General features: G+C 36.6%; 1 protein-coding gene across 5 annotated transcripts in view; it reads left to right on the forward strand.

The window, feature by feature from the left end:
* LOC139143592 (mitogen-activated protein kinase kinase kinase 3-like) overlaps positions 1-15,037 on the forward strand; it is an 85,573-nt gene that overhangs the window by 26,152 nt on the left and 44,384 nt on the right. The window contains exon 1 of one of the 5 annotated variants that reach the window (XM_070714047.1): positions 3,793-3,874. The exons of the other annotated variants lie outside the window; for them this stretch is intronic. The gene's annotated coding sequence lies outside the window, so the exon portion shown is untranslated. Of the gene's footprint in view, positions 1-3,792; positions 3,875-15,037 lie in introns of those variants that run through there. 5 annotated transcript variants of the gene reach the window in all.

The raw sequence follows: 15,037 nt of genomic DNA on the forward strand, positions 1-15,037 counted from the left end.
TGTTTGTCACACTTGTTAAAATTTCACAAATTTGCTTGTTACACCATATTAGTACACAGTGTGAGGTATTGACCCCTTTCATATGCATTCATAGACATTGACTTTCTTTATGGCCCATGCTCAGTTTATTTCTGCAAGACTTTTGGTCATCATGTGTATCTGTCAGTGGAAAGACATACGCACACAAAGTATCTGATAGTCAATATGCATATCACTTATTATCCACAAATTAAAACAAAATGGTGGGTGCTGTATTTAGCCTTCAACAGACCGTGTACAGAAGGCATAAAAATCTTATGTCAGTTTGCCCATGTTGTTGCCCATGTGGGTCGTTAAAGACATTCTCAAAAGTGAATATCCGATACATCATTACTTGAAATGGCTGACCATGAACCTGATGATCAGTTGGCAGTGTGCTTGTTAAAATTTCAGTGCTATGATGTCGCCTGCCATCTGCCTTGTTCTTGATCAATGCTGACTCATTATCTATATGACTAATGTCTGGTACCATCTGGTTTGTTTCAAATTGACAAATATTCTTATTTTACATTGTTTAATATTCAAAATGTATAATTACTTTACCAACTGTACATTGCATTTCTGTTGTATACATTTATAATTACCGGGTATCCTGTGTTTGCACTTGCTATGACTAAATGAAATTTTGTACAATTTCAGATAGTATCCTTGTAAAGTTGAACAACTCAATTTGTTTTCAAACCACTGTTGCTTCAGGACGTTTGAATGACATTTATGTCCCATTGTGCATTATGAACATATTAATTGCATCCAAGATTATTGCTTTTTGCATGTAATGATAAATGGATAGACCGTTTGTCTCTTTATACACTATTTCCATATTTCTTGAAGTAAAGCTATAAGTCTTTGAAATCTATTTTTGCCAGGCTGAAGTCAATACCTATGTTCGTAGTCAAAAATGTTCCTTTACTGAACAGAAGAGAAGTGGTCTGCAAATGGGGTCTGTTGTACATGTAACTGGCCGGAAAGAAAAATTGAATGTTGGTACCACTTAACATTTATTGTACCAGTGAGATGGCCTTCACACGCATTTCATTTAAAAAACAATTGGTAGTCGCTACATCCTGGTACAGGGTATACATTGAATTATTCAACATGGAATGAACTGAATGTACTTGGTCCATGCTAGCCTTAGTTATGTCATGTGATGTCTCTGCAGTCATCCTATTGGCTGAACCGTCTAGTATGTAATAACTGGTATGTAATTAGTACAATATCATAATACATTGGCATCATTTCAAGTGAGGTCATATCTCAGATATCATATCTATTCATAAATGTACATTTCAATTCTTCTGTATGCATGCACATTTTTGCACTGTGAGAATTTCAGTAAATTTACAACAAACCCAGCTTGCATAACAATACAGCTGATGCATATATGGTATCCAGTATGTCATGTGCAACCTACGGTTGTATTTGCACTTTAACCCTTTCAGTGCCAAAGTCAATTTTTGTCACCTTTATAAAATATACTCCAGTCAATTTTTTTCAGATTTTTGCCAAAACTTCGTAAAAACCTGTAGCCAACAAAACACGATGTCCATTTGGTCCAAAATTATCAAAACATTTACAGAAAAATTCATAATAATTGGTAAAATGTTGCACTAGAATTTTGGTGGAAAAAATTACAGCACTCACAGGGTTAACAGTGTGCTGTAGTTTTAGATGCTGGTATGTAGGATCTCTGTACAAAGGCAAATGTGTATGTGGATTGTATTTGCTTTGTGCTGATAGGCAGGCAATGAGGTAGCCCATATCTGACTATTATTACTGTAAGCCTTTGTATGCACACCAGTCAGGTAATTGTATTCTGTGACTGCTGGACTGACTGTCTTCCAACATGTGTATTCTTGTATTTATGATAAAATAAACTGGCAGCACCAGACAAGCTGTCAAAATGTTATCTTTCTGTCAGGCCATTACAATTTGACGTTTTGTTTCCCAGGGAATTCAAAGTTTTTGATAGACGTCACTGTTTGTCACTCTTACCTGTAGGGACATATAGACTTGGTTTCAGGCCGTGAGTCTGATTGCAGCACAGTCCCTCCACCAAAGGACTGTGGTTGAAGAGATGACTGGTTTCTTAACTGAATGAAAAGTCATAGTTTAGTTCAGGGGTTGTACAATATTTTGTCAATTAAGAGTTTGAACACAGATGTCATATAAAAATTTGATTCAGGGGTTTTGCATAATCTTGTCTACATGTATTTAAAGTTTTAATGGAAGCTTTATATGAAAAGTTTGATTCTGATGGCACTGTATGTTCATGTATGTACCGGTTGTCTTTGAGGCTCTGACCTAGTTTTTACAGCAGAAACCTGTCTGCTAGAATGCCTTTGAGAAGGCTACATCATTGGAATTGTTTGTTTTATACATGATGTAGTTTGACCTCGTAGTTTCCTCAGTTCTGATCATACAAATCTTTTCATATATACATCTATAGTGTAAGTTCATTTTTTTTGCAAAATTAGCTTACTTTTACCAAAAGATAGAAAACTTTCACATTTTATTCGTATTACGGATAGGATCCCGTTTTTAATGAAAGACAATATTCCCCTAAAAATTGGAGTCCAGGAAGCAAAAGACAGAGTTAATATTATCATTTTTCTTTCCCGTTAAAGATGTCCTGTTATCATTCAGTTTTCAACGGATTTTCTCTAGCAGGTTTGCAATTTCTTTTTCTACAGTGGGAAGGGTGGAGTTAGGGCTTGTTGCAATACATGTACTTTTGCTGAATTAAACACTTTTACATGTAAATTCACTGTAAGTCAGTACCCTTGCTATAAGATGCATTGTGTATATGGTAGTTCCCTCAGCGTAGATGTCTGTCTATTGTCGCGAGATTTCCCCCAGCAGGAAATTAATTCCCTCGGTAGAATACAATGGAGCATGATACATCAAATCTGTGTTATATAGTGACAATGTACACGTCCAGTTATATTGTATCAAGCAATGGAGAATTTGGTCTTTAACACTGAAGAGTTTAGTAATATCTGTATTTCATTCAATTCAGTTTTGAGATAAAGATGGGTGAGGTACATGTAGGCGTGAAATTCATTTTGCTGTTACTGTACTTACACACTGATACACCTATATCTTACATTAAACACGCATGAATAGCTTATATGTTCTGATGAAACCACCTGTCTGATCAAATTAGACGCAGGGCCATGCGTAATCCATCGTAAAAGAATGATGACTTTCTCCGTCGGTTTCCCAGATTCTGTTAGTCAAGTTATCGTTTCAAGTGGCAAGCCGTAAAATGGTGTCTCCCAGTGGATCAAACATTGCAAAAAAACACCTTTGATGTTGCTTTGTCTTGCTTGGTGGATGTTCTGCACAAGCGTGGAGGTGTTGATTGTCCAGCACGGTTTTCCCTCAACATTTCATTCGGAGAGAGACAAGTTTCACAGGCAGGAAGTAATCCTATTTGAGCTCAGATTAGGAGAGAAATGCCTTGAGAGACAAAGCCGTCCACTTCGTACCATTATGGCAGAATTAGTTCACTTTGTATGAAATCCATTGTAGGAGCACCAGATTCAGGCATAAGCATCTAATATAATTGTCTGTCGGTGTATGGTGTATCGTTCATCCGAGTCTTGACAATGACACGTTAAAGCTGACTGTTGAGTTTGGTCGATGAACCGTGAAAAAGGTAAAAGTTACCATCTATGTTCATTTCACTAGAGTGTGTCCAATGACTGTGATGGCGTCTCCTTGAATTGTCTGGTTTGGTGTTTCTGAGCATGAGGAGATGTGGAAACATCCAGTTTTTGGTTCAAGTTTTTGGAGTCATGAATGTCCAAGGTTGGAATTGAAGTGAGTTCTATGGGTAAGTGTTTTTTTGCTAAGGTTAGGGAATATTGGTAAATGATTTGGGAACCCCGGTAACATTGCTGCTGTCTCCTAATCTGACTGCATTGATATACCAAGAGGGAGCCCTGGTAAAATGACTGGGGAACACCGGTAACATTTACCTGCTTAGCGCCCTTAGCAAAACCACTGTAAGTCACTACCTCTTCAGGGAATCGTAGAATGTTACAGAGTTCACACCATAAGAGAGTTTGTTTTTCAGTTTCCTGGTCACAAATGATTGTTTGTGCTGAGTAAGAACTCTTTCGTTGATGGTAAACAGATCTTGTGGGGTTGCAGGCAATGTTTCTTGTGTAAAATAAGTTCATTTCACTTGTTTGTTATGAGATATGGCAGCTTTTGGTTTATATGTATGTTGTCAGTTTGTCTGAAGTTGGCACATCAAGCATTGTTTATACCTATTGTAGAAATTACAGCAAATTGGTTCGTGAATGCATGAATGTGTACTTGGTTTGTATGCTCCTGAGAAGTCCAGGATTGTCATTCCTGGATACTCCTAGAAAAATGTGTAACGCATATCATTGACAGCAGAAATGCCAATCTGCTGCTGTTACACACAGCAATATTTCCACTTGGCCATCATATCAGTGTGATTTCAGCGATGACAGCATGCAGGGACAGTTATGGATAACTGGCTCCATAAATCATAAATTGCAAAGCAAAAGAATGTTTACAGCTATGATGTTAATATCAGTGTTGCCGTAGGTAGTGTGAAATCTGTCCAACAATGTCCGTTTCTGTCATGATGTAATACTCTATGGGCAGATTTCTGTCAGTTTTTATAACCACTACACCACATATTTCTGCCCTTTAAGTCTTTTTATCATATGCGTATTTCATGTGGTCATATTTAACTTTGAGAATGGCAGGCACTGTGTATTTGCACAAGATATGTTTCTATTAGCTGGTTCCACGATACATTTTATTGTAACCGTGAAGTGCATTTTATATGTAGTTCCTGGTAGATCACATTTAACATGTAGAGATATCACGTTTAGTCTGCTGTTTTCAGAATTTGACCCACTAGCCTCGATTTGGTGATATGTCGATAGGCTGTCAGCTAGACTTTCAGATTTTGTGTCTCAAATTTGATTAACTTTGGAAAAATTGGAACTGTATTTGAATATATTATGGTATATTCGTAGGCATGAGTGTTCGACTGTGATCTTCAAGTTCTCTCTCTCTTGGAAAGATGAACTTGATGCTTTATTTAAAGGGACAGTAGCTGTAACTTGTGATGGTTTATTCACTATTTCGGTTTTGTATATCAATTGTAAATTATTGTTTCACTCCCAAAGGCATATTGAAACTACCTGCAATTTAAGTTTGTCAGTACAGCCTGTGAACATGGTGCATGTACTTTTATTGTTTACGTTTGAATTCTACTCCGGATCAGAATTCATTTGTCAACAATAACAATACACATGTACAGGCTTAGGTTTAGCTGAGAAGCTGACAAACTGAATACTGTATATCCCAACATGCCGTAGGGGTAGAAGAAGACACTGAAGTTTCCATGAAAAACAAAGACTGGAAAAATTGTCAAAGTTACAGCTTCTAGCCCTTTAAGTATTGTCCCAAAGTTAACATTCTTAGATTTCAAGTTATACAGTCCATTTCATGCTAAGCGCTCCAGAGTAAAGGTTGGGGGGGATCTTAGAAGAAATAAATAAAAAATATGCAACATTTGACATCCTTTGACCCAGTTTGGTGAAAAGCATTAACAAGTATTTGCTTTTCCATGTTCAAAATATCATGGTTAATGATGGATAATGAGAGATAAATCTCTCTCACTATTAAAGTATTAATTTGCTTGGCTGTGCAAATAAACTCTACTGAATGCTGTGGTCAAGAATGCCTGCAGCGCACAGAAACAGCACTATGCAGAGTTTTGATGAACGTGACCTGATAGGGTCTTGTCCCATGGCAATGATTTATAGTCAAGTTTGGTCTCTGTTATGGTAAAGTCTCAAGGGATGTCATTCTGCAGTGTGGTGTACACACTGCCCTATCATTTACACTGTACACTGTGTTGAATCAGCCCAACATGTTTCCCTGTCTCTGGTAGAATTTTGGTGCATAATTGATTATTATGTCTCCTTCGAGGTTCTCTCCTCTTCCCACCCCCTCCTTCCCTCCTCCCCCCCCCCCCCCGTTACATCTAAATTTTGCATGTTAGAGTCCCCCTGCCAGAAACTGTCGACTCATTGTGAGAATCTTAAAAACCAAATGGCATCTCAATCAGTGGAAGATGTTTTCACTTTCCTTGCAAGAAATGATCAGTTGATATTCATTGCTTCACACTTTCACATCAGTGTGATGAATGAAGTCACAGATCTCTTCAATTATATTCCTTGAGCTTAAATCCTCTTACTAGGACAAGTTAGATCAACCCAGCTCTTGTCTGTAGCATGGTCTGACCCACATGCAGAAAAGAGAGCTGGCTGAAAAGCTTACACTTCAGGTGTTTCCGTTAAAGGTATCCTGTCACCTGTTCCAATTTTGCCACAGTTACCATGGAAAGAGAAAATCTAACCAATCACAGATTTTAAGCGGGTGGCCGCTTTTTAAAAACAGTGCCCTCACATGGCATTTTGAATACCAAGGAAGGCCCCTTTGACCGTATATGGGCATATTTGGATTACAGGTGACTGTATACCTTTAACATTGTGGTACATATTTTCAAATTATTTTTCAACTGATACACTCATGTTACCAATGAGAGACTGTTCTGTAAATACTCTCATCACTAAAACTTTTCCAGGACAAATTCTCACTATCAAATATTATTCAAAGTTTATTTTTGTTTTCTTTTGTATAAATGCCATTTGTGTATCTGTTTCTTTAATTGCACCTAATATCTTTCCTTATTAATTTCACTCGCAAGTTATGTGTCAATTTTGCTGTTATGTAGTGCTGTATGTGAGTGTATGTAAATGGATATTTTCTTGACGGTCCACGCAAGAAAGTACTTACTAAACGCATGAAGAAATAAAGCTGACAAAAAATAAATATAACAATGGTGGTAGTAATTTGCGGTTCAGAAATTTAAAGGCGGCATCTTGTATACATGTATTTGTATGGTCAGTGTATGTGGACCATAGGAATAAGGCAATTCAGATGTGTTAAACTTCAAAAGCAGAAGAAATTGCATTGAAAATAGAGGAAATGATATGTTTGGATGTCCTGTTTGATCGCTGAAGTTGGTAGATCGGTGTTTAGTACAGAATACACTGTTGTAATTGTTCTTCTCAAGGCCTTCCCCCATCACCATCCGTGTCTTTTGGATGTTGTCATTTACAAGGTATTGTAAAAATTTTGAAGAGGACAAAAGTGCTGGCTTTTGTGTGATATTTTGGTGTTATTCCCTCAAATTCCCTGGGCACTCAGTGGTGTTAATGCAACTAAAAAAAAAAATACCCTTTTGAGAAATTTTGAATTAAAGCCAAGTTTTGCTTTACAGACATCATGAAGTGAATAAACCGACCACCTCAGTAATTTTGCAGTCTTTTCTGTGAGCTTTTGACCTCTTGACCTTTGCCCTCTGGGCAAACCATTGGTAGACAGGTTAGAGCTTAGGTCTCTTTGTTGTAGAAACAATTATAACATTGCCTAGGGTTAGTCCCTTGTTGTTGCCCCCTGATCACTGTTATGTTACTCTGCACAGTTGAATGACAAGATTCCTCAATCTCTGGCAGCTAGCTAGCTGCCCAGGGAAAATTCTTTAAACTCTTCTTGGGTTGTGTTTACAGTCTGATGTGAATGAAATGCTACCTATTTGGCTGATGTTGTCTTGTTTTCGTGATTCTCTGTTTGTTGATGTCTTCATGGTGACCGTCTCTCTTAATCTTTCTTACAATGGACACTTGAAAACTGGAGTAACTGTTAATACTTATAATACTGGTCAGTTCTCTATGCAGCTGATATAGATTTCACAAGATTTTGTTTGCTCTCTTCCAATCCAAACATCCTGGTTTGACTTTTCCAGGATCACCATTGATACTTTCTGCACCATCCATCATCGCTGGCAAAACAGGTTTTTCAGGTTGATCTGCACAATGAAGCATGGAAAAGTGTCCTGTGCAAGGTGGATTAGTGGGGCCTGATGTCTAGTGCAGGGCAGTTACCATTGCACTGATCGTTTGTCTGGTATACGCATATAGCAACTATAATTTGTAGTTGTTCAGCGTTTCGATAGTGTGGTGTTAGTCCCTGCTGGGTTTCTCTGATGCAACATGTAATGAGATTAAGTTTTACAATGTTCATTTCTTGTACTCAAACCGTTTAGCAAGCAGGTATGGTTATGGCATAGCTGCAGGTGAGTCAGACTTGAGTGTCAGGAAAATCGGTGTACTGAAGTTAAAAGGTATGCATTATATACAAATGAGTGGTTGGAGTTTTACGGCTTTGCACCTACAATGTGTCAAGACAAATGTTTAATTGACAGGGTCAGGTCAAGGTCAAGTCAGTTCCTGGTTCATGCACAGGTAGTTCAATTTATCATTAGAGAAACCAGCATAGCATAATATATCTTGTGATCATGCACATAGCGGGAAAATCATAGTATCGTGTAATTCTTACAAACTTATTTAAAAACTGAAAACTTTATAAAATGCTGATATGATAACCTAAAACCATGTTATTTTTATCTAGGCCATCCTAGGTTTGGTTACAGAATGAGCAGTCAGCCACAAAGTTGAACATGTCCCAGTTCAGGGATTGGCATATAGCGTCTTTCATGATGTATCCTGTGAATAGTATCTCCCTTCAATCAAATGACTTTAGCAGATGGAAGCAGAAGTGAAATGCAATGAAAGCAAGTTTGTCATTATGTTTCAGTGCATAGAGGAGTTAAAGTTTATACTATAGATTGGAATGAGAAATTCTTTAAATTGAATTTCTACATAGCTAAACCAGTACATGTCACTCATGCTGATTCATTATAAGGTGGCTGTCTGGATAGCAACAGAACATAAACACTTGAAATATTCTCATGAAATATTCTCACGTTTCGATCCAATCAGTATGGCAATGGCAGTTGTTTATTATCGATTGCTCGTAAATTATGTTAGAAATCAATTTGTGTATAGAACTACATAGTTGCGAGATGTAGACGTTTCAAAGGCCATGTGTGTCCTAGATAATGTTTGAATGTAATTTTTATGGAAAAGGCACTCTGTTTATCCAGGTAAGAATTTTGTATATTACACTGTATTCCACTTCTTTGAGATAGATCAAATGCTCAATTTATACTGAGGAAATTTATTTTCTAGTTGCTAGTTTAGGCGTACCTGAAGATCACTGGGCCTTATTCTTATTAGGAAAGGTAGAGGTATTTTAGGGGGCCTCCCTTTAGTTCAATAAAGTACATGTAAGTTGACCTCCCTAGGATTGTGTTACAATTTGTTTGTTGTGCTCACAGTGCTGTACAGTCTTGCTGTAGTTGACAAGTTTATGTTATGTACAGATTCTAAATATGTTTGTCCATCACAAAAGGCAAATGTATTCTGCCGTAAAACATAGTGGATGATATTAAATCCAGAGAGAGATACAGATTCTCCCTTGCTCAGTAGCAAAGAAAATTATGAGAAATATTTCACATCGCACATTTTATGCACAAATGTGCAAACTAAAGTTTCATTCGGTGGAATTGTACTCGGTTAATGAAACCCATTTGAATTGAGTATTTTTATTTAGATGGTAATTCTCTCTTATTTTGTACCAGCTTGAGGCACTTTAATACTCTTCAAATGGCTGATAAAAATCCATGATCAGTCCATGTTCCATATTTGGATGTGCGGGTTTTAATTAATTTACCGATGTACATGTATATTGACTGACCAATTACCAAGCCTTTTGATGTAAAAGCGCTGCTAAAAACATGTTCAGGTCGTTGACACACTTTTTAACCAGACATTGTTTTAGCAGAAAATTAATAATCCCAATTATAATATATTAGTATCCCAATTATTATAATATATTAGCATGTATGTTTAGTTCATTTATATGTCAAGCCATGTGATAGTTTTAGTCATATATTTATTTATAATTTGACAGGAAGTAAAAAGGAACTGCGAATACAAATATACAAACTGTATGCTTGGCATTTTATTGACACAGAGATCATAATAAGGCAAACGATCTAGACAGCACATTATTAAAAGCCTGTTTATTGATTATGGTTGTTGCTAATAGAGCAAACTTGATATATTACACTGAAGTGACTTAATAGCCAGGGGCTGCAATTTCATTTATTATAATCAACCCAGTTTATGAAACACATTTCCAGTCTGTTGAAAAAACTGGCCTGTCCTCTCTCATATCACAAAATCTTGACATCCGGTTTCATTTGGATTCACATGCATATTATATAACAAACTGCCATACACGGTATTCTTGCTGCAGTGTGAAATATTGTAGTTTATTGTGCTGAAACGACGCTATTAGAGAGTTGAGTGCAAAAACAAATTAAATAGAGGAGTAATATAATCTGATTTATGTCATCCGATGTATTCAATGGTACAGCAATGGGGTGTGCAATTTACAAGTGATCAATATTCATATGGAAATCAGTAGAAATGATGTGATCTTGAATGCTTGATACAAAAGTTGTTTTTATCATCATCTGCGCTCATGTGATAACTTATTTGTTGATTTCATAATTACTACTCATGAAAAATATTACAGTATTTTGTAGGTTTTTAAAATTTCCTATTATAGTATTATGAGATAGAGAAATAGCTGTATGAACAGACAGACAGACAAACAGACCGACAAATATACACGGGTAGACAGACGGACAGACTGACAAATATAGATGGATGAACAGACAGATGGACAGACAGACAGACCGACAAATATAGATGGTTGAACAGCTAGATGGAGACAGACGGACTGACAAATATAGATGTATGAACAGATAGGTGGAAAGGCAGACTGACAAATATAGATGTATGAACAGATAGATGGAAAGGCAGACAGACTGACAAATATAAGTGGATGAAGAGACAGATGGACAGATAGACAGAGAGATGATTGAACAGAAAAAAGAGGTGATGAAGATAAAAAGGTCTGAAATCTGCCAAAGTTTGCATTTTCAAAAAATTTGATTATTCAGCATACTGATTTCAGCATGAAGTCTGTCATGGACAATGTAAATTCAGATTCACACCATGTTGTCTTTTTTTCTCATGGTAGCAATGCTGAAGTTTGATGTTGCTAAGCAACCACACCACGGCAAGCCATTAGAGTGTTTTAACCTTCTAACAAACATGAGAATAAGGACAGCTTAAATTCTGGTTGATTGTAGTTTAAAAGAGAATGTTTTACCTCCTATTGAAAAGAGGTTTCACAAAATAAACACTTGAAAGAGTATATAGGAAGATATAACCACCTGTAATATTTGATGGAAGGTGAGATATTGGGAATGGATAACGTAGTACAAGGTAATGTTTCTGTTACAAGGACATTGGACTTATCATAAACACCATTTAGAGAGCATTTCTGTTGCATTGTATCTGTACAGTCTCAGAACTTAATACGACTGTTGTAGTATTCTGCTATTCACTGTTACTGTAAAGATAGGAAGGGAAGATGATATATGATGAGATATCATACACACACGCACACACGCACACAAACACAAACACACACTGGTGTATATGTGTATGTGTGTGTGTATATATATATATATATATATATATATATATATATATATATATATATATATATATATATATATATATATATATATTGTCTAGACTGATGTAGCTGTACATTTGTTCCTGCTGAAAGTAAATCAGGGGTACTGAGTAGAAAAATCAAATCGCCGTATTGCTCTGCACACAGCCATGCTGCACACTGTGTACCTTGTATGGCTAACAGCTGTGTTGCTAATTTTGTGTCCGTGTGTGGGGTAGCTGTACACAGCTGGCATTTAATATGCATTTTCAATTTAGTACCGTATGTCAAGAAAAAATGTAAATTAAATATAATATAATCAACGCTGTGGTAAGGATACTGTTTAAATTGTGTCCCATTCACAGATGGAAGATAGCGATATATGAATCATTAATAAATATCATTTGTTGGTGATGAACTCAGAGCTGTTGAACAGCCCAATCATGCTGCCAGTGTCTGCATTACGTGTACCCTGGTATTTTTCGACCAGCCAGGGTTCTATGCTATAAAGACAGAACTCTCCTGTTCAAAATTTAGGTCAAGGCAGCATAACTGGAAAGCTCAGCCCAGGGGAGGCAAAAAGACCTCATTATAAAAACACGGACAAAGAACAACTGTTGAAGTGTAAATTATGGAAACGATTTTTAGGCCGACTTGAAACTATGTCAAGGTGATATAGAGTGGGTCAAGTTTTTAGGCCAGTCTTTATAGGCTGTGTCAGGGTATATGGTAAAATCTGGAATGGAATCCTGGAATCTAATGAACTTCTACTTTTGAGTTGTTCCAAATTTAAAAATTTAATCAGAAAATCCAAATTGTCAATCAAAATGTGGAATTCAAATACATTGGCATTTATAATTTGCCCTAATGTCAGGAGAACTTGATCACTTTGCTACACAGTACTAGCTTTTTTATGGCTTCTGCTTGTGTGATGTTGATAAGAGACAGTCAAACTCAAAAAGTACCTTAACCTCATTAAATTTCAACTTTTGTTAACCTCTAAAGGCCATACACGTAGCCATAGCCTTTCAGAATATATTTAATGTCTTTGAAATACTTTTACTTCTCTGTTTGCCGAGATAAGTGAAACAGATAAACTTTGTAAAGATTTTCTTGTACGGACTGTGAAGAATGAACAATTGACTCAAATCACAGAAGGTGAAGTGTAAGATTTGGTGCGGAATCAGGTATGACACAGGGCATGACAAAATGCATGGTTTGGTTGTGACTTTGCATGTCGTGTGGAAGTTGATTACTTTGTATGCAGTCAGTGTGTTGCTTCTATGCACGTGAAAAGTACAATAGTGATTATAAAACACCAACAAAATATGCATTAATATGTTTTCTATTTGTACTATTTATAAACATATGAAATTTACATATGAAAGTATTCATTTCATCATTACATAAAAATGATTTCAACAAATATGTACTTGTATGCATGACACGCTGCTGCATTGTCAATGTCATGGACACCTGTAGATATGTAAGTAAAAAGATTTTCAGAAAGATGTGCTAGATATAGAAGATTGCATTTGCATGCAATTTTGTGGAGTGTTTGCTGGTACTAGTTACGATCAATGCATATGAGTTATTTTAGGTTTTGTGCATGTGATTGTGTATGAATAGTTTTGATGCAGAAAAGTCATGTGAAACAGTGGTTGCGTCAAAGCTTTGGTTTGTGACAGGCATAGAGTGTGGTATGCCACAGAGGTCAGGCAAGAATGTATGTTTGTTTGTTTATTTATGTTTGATTTTGTATGGACAACTATGTGACAAAACAACCAAACAAACACACACAGATGACAAACGCTGAAGTGGCGACAGTATATATTTCCAATTTGACTATTGTATGAATTGCTGTTGAAGCTAGTTGAAAATTGCTATTTTTGGTACCAATTGGACAAGGATTGTCAACACACCAGTCTTGGTACTTGAATCGTGATGGTTTTGTAAACTCTGTGAAACATTCTTGTATACTTACTGACACAACAATATATAAAGTTGCTGTTGTTGTCCTAACCATGTAATTCACAATCCCAAATGGCTGTTTGGAATTTATGAATTTATTCATTGTACAAAAAGCATTCAAGTGTATCCATGATGTTATGAAATTTATTTCAGCAAATACCAGTACAAGTTTAATGACAAGATTCATAAATATTTTCAAGCTAATCACTCAACTAGGTGATCCACTATTTCCAAAGCTATTGAAATTGCTGCAAATACATTGTATTGCTCTATGGCGGCGAAATTCTGAAAAACAGGAACAACAAATACTACACTAAAATGTTTATAAATCAAACAAGCAATTGCCTTTGTGAATGCCTGCAAGGGTGTCTAATCAGCAGGACTGTCTGATGTCTGAAGTCTTGTATGGGGGGATTGTCACCATGGTGTGGTACAGACAACACTGTACCGACTGTTGCTGTTCTTCTTGGCTATGGAAAACGTCGTGCCAGCAGGCAGTGTTTTGAACTGCTTCAGAACATTTGGAAACAAAGTTCGCCGCCAAGATCTGTGAATGGGTAAGGTGTTCAAGAATATCATCGTCAAACTGATGCTGTATAAATTAGATTTTGTTCATTTACATGTTAGACAGCATTGCAAAGGCAAAGGTTGAGCAAAGCTTGTTAAGATTCTCTCTCCCCCCCCAAAAAAAAAAGCAGACGGGTGAATTTGTTTGCCTTTAAAAATGGTCAATTTGAAACGCTGCAATAATGAGATGTCTGCAAACACTTCACGTCCATTTGCCTTGCTTTGATTTGGGATTTTTGACTGGCTGCGGTACACATCAGATGCAAAAGACTGCCATGTTCACAGGAGAGTGTGTGCACACACAGATGACAAAGTGTGCAAGTCACTGGGTTTCTGTTAGCTTAGGGCTGAGTAATTGGTCCAATTGACACACATGTTACATCATTGAACATGCAAACTTTTGCCTCTACTGAGGTTTACATACCTGATAATTCCTAGAAATGTTGCCACTTCACGCAGCACTTTAGATTCTGATCGAGATATGCAGATTTAGACAACCCACTCACACATGTAACTTTATAACAGCTGTAGTTAAATTTGGTGCAGACTTTTTAATCTGATTTGTATTGGCATTGTTGAGATTAAAAAAATCAATTCCTCGGAAAAATGCCTAAAATTTGTGTATGAGATTTCTGGTATATTGATGGGGATGGTAGACATACAGTGAAGTGCGAAGTATGGTATGTTGCAAGACCGACTAATGTGACTATATTTCTGGCTTGCTGTATTATTTTATCATAAGATGACATAAGGAAACCCCATTGCAACATGAAGGTGGAAAACAATTTTGCAAATGGCGTTGGCTGGTTGATCTAATTTTGAGTAGTTTGACATAGATTCTGGTCCCTTTCAGTGGTACAAGGCAGACCTAAGTGATTCAAGCTGTGATACTCTAATGGTATTG

This window comes from Ptychodera flava, chromosome 11 (assembly GCF_041260155.1).
Source record: "Ptychodera flava strain L36383 chromosome 11, AS_Pfla_20210202, whole genome shotgun sequence".
NCBI lineage: Eukaryota > Metazoa > Hemichordata > Enteropneusta > Ptychoderidae > Ptychodera > Ptychodera flava.